The sequence below is a fragment of the Scyliorhinus torazame genome, chromosome 13, assembly GCF_047496885.1.
Source record: "Scyliorhinus torazame isolate Kashiwa2021f chromosome 13, sScyTor2.1, whole genome shotgun sequence".
Taxonomy (NCBI): Eukaryota; Metazoa; Chordata; class Chondrichthyes; order Carcharhiniformes; family Scyliorhinidae; genus Scyliorhinus; species Scyliorhinus torazame.
In genome coordinates, this window is record NC_092719.1 from 191,448,231 (window position 1) to 191,466,084 (window position 17,854).

A 17,854-nucleotide genomic window follows, 5' to 3' on the forward strand; every position below is an offset into this window, starting at 1 on the left:
GAAGATTCATTCAACCCATTCCTGGGGTGACGGGTTTATATTATGAAGAACTGTTGAACAGGTGGGGTCAATACCCACGGTGGTTTCGAAGAATGAAGTGATCTTAGTGGAACATACAAGATCCTGAGGGGACTTAACATAGGGGGTGCTGAAAGGATGTCTCCCCTTGTGGGAGAGACGAGAACGAGGGGGCACAGCTTAAAGATAAAGAGGTCTCCTTTTTAATAGATTAGGAGAATTTATTTTCTTTCAGAGGGTCACTAGTGTGTAGAATCTCTTCTCCAGGAAGCAGTGAGGCTGGGCCTTTGAATCTATTCAAGGTAGATTTGGACAGATTTTTGATAGACAAGGGGGTTAAGTGGGGGGGGGGGGGAGAGTGGGGGAGAGAGGCAGTGGTGCAGATAGGTAATTGGGAGTTGAGACTGCAACCAGATCAGCCATGATCTTATTAAATGGCGGAGCAGGCCCGAACAGCTGAAGGGCCTACTCCTGCTCCTTTGTCCAATGTTTCTATTAGAAACCCACGGAGCTGCCCAAAGTGTGGAACAACTGACAATGAAACTGACAGCTCAATTGCCAGTCTGAATGATATGTCAGTTTGGTCTTCAGTAAAGGTGGTTTTACTGTGATGCCCTGCCGTGCCGGGGTCCTCGAGTACCCTGCTGTTCCTTCTCTCCCCTCAACCCCTCAAAGACCTTGCAGAGTAGCACCTTGTCTTTTATCCAGAATACAAGCCCTGTCAACAGGCCTTTGTGATTAACTGGCACCAGCCATTCCTGGAGCATGCTGGAGGATAAAGGTTTTACCCTACTTGAAGGGGAATAGCATTGTAGGGCTTGGGTGGAAACACAGGGGAGTGGGACTAATTGGATAGCCCTTTCAAAAGGCTGACACAGGCACAATGGATTGAATGACCCTCCTGGAGTATGATTCTGTGAATGGACAGTCAATGACCATATTTCCTTGTGCTGTCGGCTGTTTCCTTTGTGTGAGCTTGTGGTGGCTCCCCCAGTGGCTCCTCCCAGCAAAGCGTCAAATTTCAGCTCGTGTGCAGCACGCATGGTTTTACACAAGCCATTTGTACCTTTCATATACACCTCAGCTGGGTCAGATACACAGTTCAGACCAAGGAAAACTTCATGTTGAACTGCAGATATGCAATTCCCACTCTTGACACTGTCCAGGGTAAATACGTGGCAAACTCTCATTTACAGGTTTGTGATGCCGGTTTGTGAGTGGATGGGAAATTGGGCAGAAAAAAGATGCTGGAGGAGAACTGTATGACTTGTGCTGGTTAACTAAACATTCCTTTAAGTATAATTTACCGACTATCCCGCCGCGTGTTTTTCAGCAGCAGAGGCAGCCAACCAGCAGGATCTATCAACCCCGCCATTGTCAACAGGGTTCCCCAGTGACAGCATCCCTTGTCGCCGGGAAACCCGTTTGCCAGCGTGGGACCTGATATTCCCGGCTTGAGTCACTATCTGTGCGGAGTCTGCACATCCCCCGTGTCTGCGTGGGTTTCCTCCGGGTACTCCGGTTTCCTCGCACAAGTCCCAAAAGACGCGCTGCGCTGTTAGGTGAATTGGACATTCTGAATTCTCCCTCTGCGTACCCGAACAGGCGCCGGAATGTCGCGACTCGGGGATTTTCACAGTAAATTCATTGCAGTGTTAATGTAAGCCTACTTGTGACAATAAAGATTATTAAATTAATTATATTATTATTAGCTCCTGGGTTTAAATGCAAAACTCAAGACTGAAGGAGGGCTGCATTACCTTTATCGTTGAGGCTTTCAATCAAGTGCCCATTTGCCTGTCCAGGTGGGTGTAAAAGATCCCGTGGTACTATTTTGAAGAACAGGGAAGTTATCCTTGGTGTCCTGACCAATATTTATCCCTCAATCAGCAGCACAAGAAACAGAAACAGATCTGGCCAGTATCACATTGCTGTGTGTAGGAACTTGCTGTGGGCAAATTGGCTGCCACATTTCCCGCATTCTAACAGTGACTACACATCAGAAGTCCTTCATTGGCTCTAAAGTGCTTTGAGACATCCAATGGTTGTGAAAGGTGCAAAAGAAATGCAAGTCTTCTTGCGAAAAGATTGACTGACAAAAAAAGGATAAAGCAAAAATGGGAAACATTTTTAGATTGTGAATCTGACACACAAATACATTTATTCATTAGCTCCTAATTTATCCATCTGTTCGCAAGCAGACACATCAATTAATTACGTTTAAAATTTGCTAGGACAGAAAGCAACACATTTCCACTTGAAAGCCGATGTGAAGTAAGGCAACACTAATAGGACTTTTGGTTGCTGCTGGATTTGGGCAGCCTTCTTTACCTCCATTACTGCTAGATTAGCATTATGGTTTTAGCGCCGCACTTTTTTCTCTGATGGGCCAAAAATATTAAAAGGAGAATTTAATCCTTTTTGTACCCTGCCAGCTGCTGACTTGGAAACTGCTTGCTCTTACTGTGGGCAAAAAAGACTTACCTTCTTTTAGCTCCCTTCAAGTCACATGTTAAGCACCTCAATCACTTTGTAGGAATGTGGAATTCAGAATACTTAAAGAGGCAGATAATAAAAGCCTTTTACAGTGATGAAAACCCGTTGTTGATATGACTGTTCAAGCAATAGCTCACCCACCCAACCGCCCACACTGCATTCTATTACCAGCCTGGCTTCTGTACAGAGGTGCTGTTGACAATAAATTTTTGTAGTGACACCTTCTGCAAATCTCGCTTGCATTGCAAAACAAGTGCTTGGCTGCCACGCCAGAGCGACCCTTCCTGTATGTCAAATGCACGTTTGGACCTTGCTGCCAAAATGTTTTGGTTAGTAAATAAAATGCATAATGCTCCCACCCCGCCACCGCCCCCCCCACCCCCCCCCCCAGCCACCCCACATCCCCACCCCCCCAAACAGCATTCAAGAAACAAGAGAACTGATGATTTTTCACTTAATGATTTGTGAAGGTTGATGAATAATTTTCTCAAATAGAATTTGATTTGCGAATGCTGTAAATTTGTAATTCCCAACTTTTAGTTAAGCCCGTCCTTCGCAGACGCAGACTCACTACTTTCCATGAAGTGGTTATTTTAGGGAAAACTCTTTCTTTATATTGTCAATACATTGCTTTACACTTTGTACTCGTTACTTACTTCGAGTTTGGTTCTCAGTTATTTAGGACACGTTCCCAGAACATGCCATCTCACGGACCTCTATGTGACAACACAGTGCACATTTTCACATCTTTGTGCAGTTAATCCAGAGAAAACAACGTGAATTAAATGTTAAACACTTCTGGCTGAATCCGGCTAAAATCAAATTGGTACCGAGGGGGGAAAAAACGTCTCAAAACTGAATATTACTAGTGACAGTTTACTCAAGAGCAAATGTCAAAATTCTGCATGATATGCTCCCCAAAATAACAATTAAAACAGCACAAGTATGCCTTTTTAGCTCAAGGAAATATATTTAATGAGTAAATAGAAAATCTGTGGTATAGAAGGTCAGTAAGAACATTCTATTCACACCCACTTGCAGGCTTTTTACTTGGTGCCTTCATTCCCTGAAGAGCGTTTGACACTTTTAAAATAAATGCTTCTATATATTTAGCACAGTACACCTTTATGTAGGTGATCTACTAACCTCTGTAGTCAACCATTTTGGGTAGAGAGTGACATGGTAATAAGCCCTGTGAGATTGAAAATGAACCATGCACTGCTACAGAAATGAGGCCAGACTGTAGATAAGAGGAAATGCATGCCTAAAGCCCTCCACACAGGTTCAGTTTTAAAATGAAACATCTATGTAGGACAGAGGCATAATCTTCTCCTTTTATTGTTTCAACTGGCATAGCTAAGCCTGCGAAAGAAAACTACTGCTTGCTCATAAATATTGGCCCAGATTTTGCTAGATTAGGGAACTCACAGAGAGCCCCATTAATTATCTGTCTTCATTCACCCTTCAGCTCAAAAAAATATTTGCCCTGCATGTTGTGGAAGTGTGAATTGATAACAGCAATGTGATGAAAACAGGGCATCTGAGGACTAGGTGGATAATTGCAGTGAACCAAATGAGATTTAAGAATCAAGGGGGAAAACTGGAGAAGACTAGAAGAAGGGACGCAGAATGCATTGGAACCAAATGAATGCAAAAATAGAATTAAAGAGAGGGAAAGGATAATTTGATTAAGAGAGAGAGGGGAGAGAGAGAAAAGTCGGAAGAAAAAATGCAAATGTTACATTTTTTAAATCTCCAACAACAATTTTTAACAATAAAAATGAAAATCCCCAGTGTTTCATTTGTTTCCTTTCTGGACCAGAGAGGTTGATTGGCATTCCAGCAGCGTAAATCTAGAGATGGAAAAGGTACTAATGTTGTTAAATAGCTCCCCTAACTTTCTGCTGCCAGTTTAGTTGACAATTAATGTAAAAAATCCGCAATTTGGTTAAGGGCAGGCTGCAGTTGTCACCAGCTTGACAGCAGAGTGGCACAAATCGACCTGTAATATGTGAAAGTTCTCTCACCGCAAGTTGTTACGTGATTTACCCATTACCAACAGCTTGCACAATAAACTCACCATTATTTTAGCAACAAAGGTTGTTTGATGCTGACTGCAGCTGGGGAAGTCAGGTCATTTAGTCGTACTGATACAGTACATGTTTTTCACTGTTTCAAACATGTGACTTTTTCCCTCTGTAGATCAGGCAGCATCTATAGGGGGAAAGAGAGTTAACGCTTCAGATTAATGTCCTTTCATCAGAATGGTCCTCGATCTGAAACGTTAACTCTGTTTCTCTCCGCAGATGCTGTCTAACCTGCTGAGTATTTCCAGTCTTTTCTGGTGGGAGTGTTTATTTCAGATGTCCAGTACTGCTGTATTTTAATTTTGCTCTTTTTTCTTGTTATTCAACATCTGCAAGATTAATTTTGTGTAAATTTTTAATCTTAAAAAAAATCTTTGCTATCAGTTTGTGCAAAGTGTAAAACTCTAATAATTTTGTGTGAACTTTTAATCTTAAAAAATACTTTGAGATCTGGTTGTGCAAGGTGTGAAGTGCTATAATTAAGTACAATTTCTGTAGTTTTGACCGTAATGTCACTATTGTATGAGTGGCACATGGGATGCTTACATGGTCACGTGCATCCCATTGAACCATAAAATTCCTACAGTGTAGAATGAGGCCATTCAGCCCATCGAGTCAGCACCAGCCCTCTGAAAGAGAACCCTACCTAGGCCCACTCCCCCGCCCTATCCGCGTAACCCCACCTAACCTGCATATCTTTGACATTCAAGAATTTAATGCAGTGGACATTTTTAACAGTTTGATATTTGAGATCAGAATTTTAAAAAGCTTGGAATGCTGCCTTTGGCTCCATAAAACACTGCATTATAAATATGTTCATTACAATCTGGGTTATCCATTAATACAGGATCAACGAGCCATTTTGGTATCATTGTGGTCAGTCAACTAGATTTCAGAAGAGGTCTCACTACCCTGTATGCAACCACTTAACCTTAAAATAGCTTACCCCAAATATATTTAAAGATTGCATTCTTTCTATATTGTTTATGTTATTCCACAACCAATGCTGCATTTCCCCACACGTAGTTGGCCCTTTATGAATATGGTCCCACGATGGGCCATGAGAAAAACTAAGGCATGCGGCATAGAATGTCACCTACCAAATCACATGACTGCAAACTCTGAAAATTGTTTGAACATTGCGGAAGCGGTCATCCATTGCGAAAAATATTCAAATTTAATAAAGCATATATAAAGGTGGAAAATGTCATTTATACAATGAAATTATAGATGTATCTCACAAATATATTGTGGAACATGTATCCAATTGAACAGCACACTGCCATGACTTCACCATTCGTGCTGTTTGAATGCTGGAATATTCTTTATATATGAGTGAGAACCTTCAAAAGGCACAAAATCAAGATTAACCAAAAAATTAACGAGACGTGCATTTTGGGGGCTTTGCAAACAAAGATACACTTCTTAAAGCTGAACTATTGCATGTTTTTTTAAATTTAATGAACCGATATTAAATGTGAAAAGCACATAGTTTGATTAATATTTTTAACTGACTGTTGATAAGCAAACCCACTTTTCATTAAAATGTGATTGCATTTTACATTCACCTCTGGGACCTTCTCACAGTTCTGACATGCAGCCTGATTGCATCATCATGCAGTAGATTGTAAGAAGCAAACGAACCATGGCAAGATCTTTTTCTCCCAGAAATTGTCACATTTTTGCTGGTAGTATAACAGAAGGAAATAGGCTGGGTAGTAGCTCTTCTAACTTGGCCATTAGATTTCAGAACATGAAAACTATTTTCTTAATTTACCGTGCATTGACAAGTCCGCTGCCACTGAGACCAAATAGAAAAACAGAACAGCATCAACTAATTTCGCAACAACCTGAGTTGCAAATTACAGACACGGGTGGACAAATGGAACAGCTTTCAAATATTAAAAAAGTACCCTGAAAGTTTCTTATTTTTCAGATGTTTGATTTTTATGGTTAAATCTTTGCTTTATCATTTGACTTCTGTGCAACTGGACACCTTGATTAGGATTTCAATATTTCTGAGCAGCCACTCAACTTCACTGAGAGGTAAACTGTTTAATATCAGTTACGCAATGCTAAATAAATGGGGGTGCAAAAACAGAGGATGGCCGTAAATCACAAAATCAGTACGAGCTGCAAGGTTCCAACACCTGCGAACGGAGGCTCACGGGCACTTCAGATTGATTATCAGCCATTTGGTTTCAGAACAATCACTCAAGCCTCAGTGACATTTACCTGCAGGGTGATGGTTAACTCTGTCTTCTTTCAAATAAAGGTACATTTTCTGTGGAGCTTCATCCTAGCCACCATAGTTCTGACAGCATCATAATCTGACTCCAGCACGGAGGAGAGATGCCAACATCAAAACTGAATTGACAAAGTGACTCCTTTAACTTTACCAATCAAATATTGGAAATCAAGATAAGTTTTTTAATGCTAATTTAAACGTCTAATAATTTGTGTTTTAAAATGCATACTACTTAGGGAGCCACAGGGTGGAAGGCAGAAATGGCGTGCATATGTGGAATTTCTGTACACATCTTTTTCTCAGCCAACTGCATTTTCTTTTTAATTTCAATTTTTTAAATAATCTGCAGAAGGGTGGGGGCAGGGAGGGGGGTATGGAGAGAGATGATATTGTTGTTAAGCCACTGGTCATCCAGAATTAGGGCAGCACGGTAGTTTGCACTACTGTCTCACAGCGCCAGGGATTCGGGTTTGATTCCGGTCTTGGATGGCTGCCCGTGTCTGCGTGGGTTCCCTCCGGGTGCTCAGTCCAAAGATGCACAGGTTAGGTGCATTGGCCATGCTAAAATTGCCCCTCAGTGTCCAAAGATGTGAGGTGGGGTTACAGGGATAAAGAGGGGGAGTGGTCCTAGGTAGGGTGCTCTTTCAGAGGGTGGGTGCAGACTCGATCGGCCAAGTGGCCTCTTTTTTCATTGTAGAGACTCAATGATTCTATTCTATAAAGGACATGGCTTCACATTTGTGAGCCCCTAATCCCAAGTTTGAAATCTCAGCTAAACCACTGGAATCAGCAAGCACCTATGAAGCTTATATTTCGAAGTCTTGATATATATTGAGTCCCAATGGAGTATAAAATTGGCTTAGAATAGACAAATGTCAATTTATTTTGGGAGGGGGGGGGGGGGGGAGAATAATATTGGAATGGCAAACAAATTTACTCTCAGTGTTTTATCAAGTTTATCTCTATTTGTGTTAACTTTGAATACCAAATTTCATTGATCAAAATATGGATCCATGGAAAATAAATATAAACATAAGTCAAGAAATATCAAAGTTTGTTATCCAAGCGATACTGTTCAATGCTCAAAAGTTAATTGAAAGACAGTAATTTATTGCATTTGATATTGCGTGGAAAAGCATTACATGAACATTCAGTGCTCACAGAGTTAATGCCAGCCTGCAGCAAATCCTGTTCAAACTGGAATATCATTTGGAAGGTGCTGTCAAGTTTTTCCCTACAGATAGGGTGGGAATAAAATGGAAAGTGAGCCAACCCGTGCCACTCTCGTGCATCTCCTAGTGGTCAGTCCGGGAACGGCACTGTCAGAGGTGTGGAACCAGCTTACCTGCTCATTCTCTGCCAGAGATTGGCATGCATTATTGGCGTGTGCTTGTGTATACATGGGAAAAGGTCAAACTTAGAAACCAAAGATGCTTAAAGAATGGTTTTAGAGGCAGAAACTTTTGTGGAAGGTGGCTTAAAATTCTAAATATATAATTACTGCCCACTTAAAGGGCATCCCAAATGTTGTAATAATAACATGAAATAACATTAACAGATGACAACACGTTGCATAAAATTAAACTGTCAAAAAATTTTTAAATCCCCAGTTCAATTTGCGGAACACTATTTTAAATTCAGCCCAAGCAGGAAATGGCTATTGCTTTTATAAACAATTATGGATCTGTTGGTGTTCAATACACTGCTGAAAAATGTGTCATTAATCAACATTAAAGTTGACAAGGTTAGTTACAATGGGAGCCTGCCCACAATGTCACACTATCGGCAAATGCTAAAAAAAAACACGGTCTTAACAGCATTTACAACCTATTTGGAAAACAAAATTGCATCTAAAACTTTTCTGCACTAGAATTGAAACAGTTTGCAAGTGAATAAAAGCACATGGGAGGAATTTCATTAACAAAAGATTAAGCTGCTTAACTTTTAGGAATTGTACAACAACAAAAAAATCAATCAATCTTTCTTTAATTGATTATGTAAAATTTGATACACAGGTACAATTGTATAACTCACAGAACTCAGTGTAATAAAGTTCCAGGCTATTTAACTTCATATCAATGTGCAAAAATATGCCACTGCTTGTACTGCAGGGCAAGCATACAGTTCATCCCCTGCAGGTGGCAATTTATACACTGCAGTTACAAAGATGAGTGGATGCCAAAAAATCAAAGCTGAAGCATTAGGCGGCAAGAGGAATCGAGCACAGAATGCTACTTAAATACAGACTACAAACAGGTAAGAAAAAACACAAAGTCTTGACACATAATTATTTTCGGTTTACCCCACATCCATCCCATCCCCAACATAATATGATGGTAGTACATGATGGGGGAAAAATGCCCACTGTTAATGGAAATCTCAATAGAAAAAATACTTATTCGCTTTATTGCCTACCTTTTGGATGAAAGCAACAGGTTAGACAAATCTGGCTGATCACTCCATGTTTCCAGAAAACATTAAATCATCGTATAAACTAGAGCAGTGTAAAGCCACTGGTGAGGTTTGTGCTGAACCACTTAGCTGCCACTGAAGCAGGAGTCCAAGGACAGACGATAAACTGAACTACTGCAGACTACAAATTGACAGTAATCCTGCCAGCCTCTCAGTGCCTGGAGAATTCACACTGCCCACAAGAATTCATGTACTGAAGATGCTAAACCAGGAATCAAATCATTGCATCTAAAAATAAATAAATAAATAAATAGATCACTTACAGTTTTTTCTGTCTACAAACAGATCGAATCACTTGTAACACATTATAATCCCGATGTGAACACTGGATATTCCAGACTGAATAACTAAATCTGGAGGTTATAATGAAGCTGCGTTTACACCAGCTCTTTCTTTGAATTGACTAGGAATAGATTATTTAAAACACAATTACTCTCTAAATGCAATAAGCACAAATAAAAGATGGCACAAAAAAAAATCACAGATAATAACAACGCACTGACAAGGTACTAAAACTATAGACAAATCATTCCTGCCAACAAGCAGGATGAAAAAGGGGACAGCTTGCCAAAATGATTTGCTTTTGGTATTCCAGAAGTGATATTTCTGCAATTAAATTATCTTCTAGGAACACATGCAGTCGGAAACATAATGCATCACTCTCTCTAAGCAATAGTATCCACACCATTTTCTCCATAACCACAGTCCCTGAGAAAAAGCAAAAAAAAAATCCTAACAAGTCACAATTGAATCTGTCAGTTAAAAAGCCTCGGATTTTTATGCAGACGCACAGTTACTTACTTGGCTATGTTATAATCACAAATCCAAAATGATTTCAATTATACAGCAGACTAATCACAGTTCAGCATCTGTATGGGGTTGATAAGTAGGACTACATTACACGACTCCTACTGCAGACTGCACCATCTCAGCAGAAGAGCAGGGGTGGAACCTGAATCTCTCGGATAATATGTTAATAAACGGAGTGAAGAAACAATGTAAGCGCCGGAGTGTCAGGTCTTCGGCACCGGGCTAAATCAAGAGGGTGAAGACGCTGCACCAAGCAAGGGTGAACTCGAGATATTTTAAAATCGTACTGTGACAGCATCATTTGGCAAATTTCAGATTGTCCCTGTAGGGTGATGGCAAATATGGAAGATGACACACCACCAGGAACATGCCACTTAATCAGAATAGGGAGAAAGCTTCAAGGACACAGACCGTCAACCTTCATCAGCAACACTGCATGATCATACACCTCTGCACTCACCTACTTTCTCCCCGAATTGAACATCTGTGGAATTTATGACAAACTGTGCATTGAAACCTCTCTCCTTTGTAAACCAGCTATATACTATTGCATTTTTCTCAACTTGAAACCCTTTGCCAAATTCTGCTTGGCCGTAATTAGTTCCTTGTGAAGCAATGCATCAATTGCAGTTTTCAAAATAAAGACATAAAACACGTTTTAAAATGTCTCAACACCATTTAATCACAGAATTATTTCAGCTATGCATGTACTACAGACGTAATGCTGCCACAAGGATTTTTGCACTGAACAGGGTAAAACACGGATAAATGGGATCTCTCAGATAGGGAAATAAATGTGTCCTGAAGTTCCACAAGCATGTCTCGGTACGTCTAAGGAGCCCAGTGGAACATCAATGTGCCTTCAGCACCAGATCACCACAACTTCTGGGAGTCTTCTTAATGCCTTGTAAGAGGCTAGACCTTTATCTGCCCCATAACAGGCAAATGACTGGCAGAGGCAGACTCAGGGATGCATTTCCTGCGTTGAGGAATGTCCTTCCTAAACCTCAGTTGAGCAGTAGCATAGCAGTGATGGTCAGTGGGTGGTCACGGTGGGTACTGATCAACCATAACTGCTCGGCGTGTGACCAGAGGAGGTTTGGGACTTAATCAAAGCACAAATAATGGATATCCAACACGAGACGGTATAATTGAAAACTTGCATTGTAAGGCTTGAAACATATTCCCCAAAAATTACTAAGTATCATTTTGGGCATGAAACCGGTGCGAATCACACCGGCTGTTCCGCCGTGAACTCCCATCACGCTCTTCCCGCATAGTGGTTTTGTTTGGGGAGGGGCTAGGGTCTAATCACGCTAGCAAAACTGGCTCCTTAGAGATCAAGGACCCCCCGATCTCAGAAAAATGCTGCAGATCACCCCCCCCCCCTCCTCAGCATTAGCCCCCCCCCCCCCAACCAAGCGCCAGCATCAGGCCTCCCCAACCCCCAATCGCCAGTACCAGCGTTTCCTCCCCCAGGGTGAGCGACACTCTGCTATGGGGCCACCAAATGCTCAGTCCCTTCAGGCCCCACCCCTGAAGGTCCCACTGCTTGACACTGTCAGGTTGTCCCTACCATGTCCCCAACCACTGGGGGCTACAATGGCTTCCGAGCCCTACGGCAAGGTCATCACATCTGGTCTCCGTTTGTGGAGACCAGTAGTGATTTGCGTTGACTTCACACTGCACTGGCTCAATACAGATCCTGCATATTTAAATTAAGATTTAAATATGATAATCTGGTTCACGTACAGCAAGGGTGTGAACCAGATTATATCTGCTGGGAGGGCCCAGGAACATCGCAAACTGTTTGGCACCCGGCGCAAATCCCATTTCAGGGTCCACCCAGTATTTTCCTCGACTTAGCCAGATTTCTGCCAGGTGCAACGTGGGCAGAAAATCGCCCCCTCTAACTCTGTTTCTCTCTCCACATATGCTGCCAGACCTGCTGTGCATTTCCAGCATTTTCTATTTGTCACATGCTTGACAATGCTTTGCAAACCTAATTCCTTGTCATAAACCAGACTCTTCTGCCATGCTTCTGAACAATCTAATATTGGGCTTGCTTTTTTATTTTTGTTCACTGATATGATATATAATTTGTGAACAATCATCCTGGCTGCAACGATCACACCATTTCTTCCCATTAACCTGAGGGTATCTTACAATAGTATAATCTTTTGCCAAGAGCATTTGCGGCATCAATCAACCCTGAAGTGAGGTGGCACACTCTTTGAAGACAATGTGCCATTAACTCCAAGCGCCAGCTCAAACAGTCATTGTATTTTACGCAGCAGGGTTGTAAAATCATGTATACCAACAGTGACAGATGCAAAAACACAAATGAAAATGCAATCAGACGTGGACTCATTGTTATTTAACAAAGAGACCAGCTTGACACGAATTATTAGGCAAGGGAAACCCTGAAGGTTACTGTGGCTATTGTCCTGCTTATTGATAAATTCAACTTGATTTTCATGGAGCATTCACCAGGATTATTACATTTTGGGGGATGCCATTATAGAAATCAGAAAATAACTGTGGATAGTGACTATGTTGCTCTTAATTGAGTGGACAATACCAGACCATACTCTGTGCCATAGACAGTTAACAAAAAGTAGCTATGTTGATGCTATCTCAGTCTCTTTCACTTGCTCCTCTGAATACCAATACAACTGTGTGAACAACAAGCCACAGCAAAAATAAAATGAGGTGAAGATATGACCTTGCAGGTATGTTGCTTTATTCCACACTGTCTCATAAGAGCTATCGCACAATGTAGGGCACAGCAATGCAGAACAGAAAGGTAATTTCAGTGCATAAAGCAATGCAGCTAATCATTTCAAATCATATGTGATATTAAGCAATAAAAAAAGCAATTAAACTTAAATACTTGATCAACAGAGGTTTAGAAACCCCAGCTTAATGACTATAATTAGTGCAACTACTGTTATGCACATGTGATGCACATTGGGCAAGAGGGTAACCCTTTCAGCGACATATAAAACAAATAGCTCTGAAACATTCTCAAAACACTCTCATTCTGACCCCCAAATGCACATTTTCCTTTGAAGTGGTCCTTTGATTTTCTACATACAATTTTAAACTTCTTCCAAGACTTGTTTGCATTTTTCTCCCTATGCCGTACATAAAGGTAACATGCAGAATCAAGCACATGCGACCTACTGGTGGCCTGTACGAGGAGTCTCAAATGAATGGAACTCTGAACTACCCTAAAAAAAATGAGCACGAAAGTGGGAACTGGCGACCCTGGTCTAATTTCACGTTATCTTTCTCCCTTTCTTCCCTCCCAATTGTCCTGACTTTCCCTGCTCCTATCTCCACTCTTCCTCTCACTATGCCCATTTCTCGCACATTCCTTCTATTTCAGCTGACAACAGGTGAGGGAATGTTAAAATTGTGCCAAGGAAAATACTTCAGTTCTATGCCTCTTAGCACCATGGTGAAACTTGGTCACCATAATGGAACGTCTTCGCCATTCCAAGCGTAAGCAACGTGCTTTAAAAAGTGGGTTAAAAGGAAGCATAAGAGGGTTCTGGTGTGAAAAAAGATAGGCTTTCTGTGCCACATTTTCACACTCAGCATAAATCCAAATCAAATTTACAATTCAATTTCTTTCTTGAGTCAAAACAATTCAAACGACATTGCTTCTCTTGAGACCCACCAGAGATGCTGGTGTGTCAACCATATTTCCTGCAAATTGCCATCCACTATTGGATAATTCTGTTGTTAAAGTATCAACAATGTGTTTATTTCATCACTAGAACTTAAGAGGCAGAGGTCACCTAATATTTCACTACGATAGCTTTTACATCACAGTAACTGCCATCTATATACTACCCTCAATGTAATAAAATGACCCAAGGCACCTCAAGAAGCATTATTGCACAAAAGTTGACATTGAGCCACTTAGGTTTTTTATTCACCCATGGAATGCAATGCCAACATTATTTGCCCACGTCTAAATGCCCTCGTGAAGCGGGTGGTGAGCCAGCAAGGAGGTGATGGCATAATGGTGTTGTCACTGGACTGACAATCCTAAGACCCAAAGGATAATGCTCTGGTGACCCGGGTTCCAATCCCACCATGGCAGATTGCAAAGTTTGAATTCAATTTTTTTTAAAATCTGGAATGAAACGCCTGTCATTAAAAACCCATCTGGTTCACTAATCCCCTTTAAGGAAGGAAGTCTACCATCCTTACCTGGTCTGGCCTACATTGACTCCAGATCCATTAAATACCTGAGGTTTAGCAAGTTGAAGGGCAACTAGGGATGGGCAATAACACCCACATCCCAGGAATGCAAAAAAAACCTTCTTGAATTCAGCTGAGTTCAGAATTAAGAGTCAACCACATTCTGTGGTTCTATAGTCAAATGTAGGCCACAGAAGGTAAGAACAAATTTGCTGACCGAAAGAACATTAATTACGATCCATTAGCTTCATGGTCACTTACTGATTCTAGCTTTTCATTCCTGATTTATTTCATAATCTGAATCTAAGTTCCTCAGGTTTCTGGATTTCAAGTTCTGCAACGTAGCCTATGCTATGGACAAGTGACCAATGAGGTAGATTTTAAGGATTGCCTTAAAGGAGGAGTGAGGGTGGAGTTACAGCGAGGCTTAAGGAGGTCATTTCAAAACTGAGGGCCTAGACAGCTCAAGACGTGTCATCCAATGATGAAGCGCTAAAAATCAGGGATGCTCAAGCGTCCAGAACTGAAAAACGCAGAGATCTTGCGCATTTGTAGGATTGGAGAGGTTACAGAGATAGGGAAAGATGCAAGTGATTTTTGGTTCTATTCTCCATTAGCATAATATTAAAATTGTCACAATGATTCAAAACTTTGAGAAAAGCTTAACAGACCGGAAAGATGAAAAGAATGGAAGTATACTTAAATTGAGAAATAGCACAATGAGGTTTAAATGCTACAGGCAATGGAATTACAGGTGCTAAACTGCTTGTTTCAATTACTGGTATTCTAAAATGCTATCTCAAGAACACATATCGGTCATGTTAACCATGTTTTACACATGTAAAACTTGCACTTACAGTCAATGCTGAATGGGAATTCCACTTCTTTACATATTAAACATATATGGAAGTATAAACTTTGACATTATAAACCTTGGCAGACAGTAGGAGCTACATTTGTTTATCAACATTGAGGGAGTAACCTGTTCACATGATATGAACAGAACAGATTTGAATTTCACAATGCAAAATTCAACAACATATAGAGCGGGATTTTCCGGCCCTTCCTGTCACCAGGATCTCCCTGTCCCGCCGAACACAACTCCCTGAAGTGCGTTCCTCAGCAGTGGGAGGGCAGGCTATGCAAAATGGTGTCAACATCGAAGGGGCCAGAAGATCCCACTGGCGGCCATTGGCGAGCTGCCTCCGGCTCTGGAATACATGCCGCGGGAATGGGGAAAATCCTGGATAGCCTTAAATAATTCTGAACATCATCAGCTTTAGTATATAAATATGGAATATGGATAGTTTACACACAATTATCTTCCTTTTGCCACAATGATGGCAATACTTTCATAGGTATGATTAACGTTCTTAAATGTTACAGCAGTAACATCAAAAATAAGATATGAAAGGTTCAACCTTCAACTGTCTCCCCCTCCCCCAACTACCCCACCCTACACCATTGCCTGAAAAATTAACAGACGCACAAATCGGGAGCCAACCTGCCCACCTGATGCAATTTTCAGGTGAATCGGTAAATGGGCAAACAGAACTCCCATCCAAACAGGCAAGGGGGTCTTTACATGCGCAAATCAGGATCATACAATAATGTATGTTCCTGCCGCACCCCTCTATCCTCAGCCCAATTGCCAACCCAACTCCAGTTGTAATTATGAAGCACCAACAGACTAATTACCTGTCCTCCCACCAGCGGGGCCAAAATGAGGCCTAAGGAAACAAAACCAGTAAAAACTGAGAAACAGGAGTGCTGGTCTGAACTGGTCTCGTATTCCCTCAAATGGAACACCAGTAAAAACTAGAAAATAAGAATATTGGTCCAAATTGTTTTTTTCCTTTTGGGTGAACCTGAAAATGGCTGCGGCCTCCGAGTGTCAGCTATCGGAGGAGAGCAAAGACCCTGGCCCTTTGCTATCCTTCCTGTCTTTTGGCAGAAGTCGAAAGTCCCTGCTGCATCCCCCCATCCCTGAACTATAACCTAATTAACTCAATACAATATGGGTTGTACCTGATTTATACAGGAACTTCTTTTCGAATGCCATTTAAAATAAAGAGTGTTGCATTTTACATTTGCTGAAGATTCCAGGTTTATTAAAGAAGCTAAAACTGCTTCGGTTTAGTGATCCATGCAGAAATATTTGAGTTTAGTGGTAGAAATATTAAGCTATGCAGTGAGTCATGCAGGCAATCGAAGATGAGAAATCATAAAATACAGATTGCTAAGCTACCAAAGTTTCTTCAATGGACCCTGTGAGGCGCTCTCTGACATGAACCAATCATCAAGCTATTAACCTCGCTGCTCATCTCATCCGATATCAGTCCATTCCACCTACACTTCGATTGCTATCTGCAATGCTGCTTTTACCTCATCTTAATGCTCTGAGTCACTTCACTGTCACCCAGTGACACAAACCAGCTGACAGCACACAGCAAAATCCCATCTCATTGTGCCCTGCTGAATAACAAGCTGCCAATCCAAAAAACAGGCCTGTTTATGAGAATGAGTTTGTGCCACCTGCTTTTCAGTTTTCATGCAAAGCTTTGTACTCATTTCGGAATGGTTACATTTACACTTATTTATAAAGCTGGAACATTCTGTGATTTCAACTAGGTTAAAAATCAGCACATTTTCTCGAACGTTCAGCATAATTTAATTTATGTAAGTGCATAGTGAGCAATTGTGTTCAATCTCTCACCAATGACATATTTTGGTCAGTATTTGCTATTGATATTTATATTAACACTGGTTATTGCAAACCCGTGACATCTTGACTCAGTTGGTAATAATCTGATTTCTTAATCAAAAGGCTGTCAATTCAAGGCTCACTCCAGGACCTGTGCACAGGAAACTAGGTCATCATTCCTATGCAGTGTTGATGGGCCATTGTCAGAGGTAGCATCCTTCAGGTTTTTAAGAATTATTTCATTAGATGTGGACGTCACTGGCAACACCAGCATTCCTTGCCTATCCTTATTGTCCTGGAACTAAGTGGCTTGCTAGGCAAATTCAGAGGGCAGTCAAGAGTCACCATATTACTGTGGGCCTTTAGATAAGCATGACACTGGGCCTCAGGATTGTGGGTCCAGTTACATTATTACTGTGCCATTGTTCGGAAAATAAGTGAATTATATTTATATTGGTCAAAATTAGAAATGAGGGCCAGGATTCTCTGGCCGTTGCGATTCTCTTTTCCCACCAGCAGAGCACCCCCACCCATGGGTTCCCGGCAGCATGGGGTGGCTTCAATCGGACATCACATTGACAAACGGCGGGAAGACAATATCCCACCGTCAGCGAATGATACGCTGCCGATAAACACGCGGCTGGGGAACTGGCGAGTCCAGAGCAAGGCATAGTTTTAAGTGGGTTTAATTTAATGTTTCTGTGCCTGGAGGGGCAAAACCTATAGTTAGAGTTATGCTGGACAAAGGTGTTTGAATGTGTGGCGGTTGGTTAAGTTCCAACTGTGTTTTTATTGCGCTTAGAG

At 41.3% G+C, this 17,854-nt stretch overlaps 1 protein-coding gene across 16 annotated transcripts in view; it reads right to left on the reverse strand.

Annotated features, from left to right (window-relative positions):
* Positions 1–17,854, reverse strand: part of atp2b2 (ATPase plasma membrane Ca2+ transporting 2) — a 1,245,322-nt gene that overhangs the window by 711,184 nt on the left and 516,284 nt on the right. The window contains exons 1-2 of one of the 16 annotated variants that reach the window (XM_072472617.1): positions 10,123–10,387; positions 9,265–9,549 (exon numbers count right to left, since the gene is read on the reverse strand). The exons of 13 other annotated variants lie outside the window; for them this stretch is intronic. The gene's annotated coding sequence lies outside the window, so the exon portion shown is untranslated. Of the gene's footprint in view, positions 1–9,264; positions 9,550–9,584; positions 9,603–10,122; positions 10,388–17,854 lie in introns of those variants that run through there. 2 more of the 16 variants (XM_072472615.1, XM_072472618.1) reach the window with 2 other exon arrangements.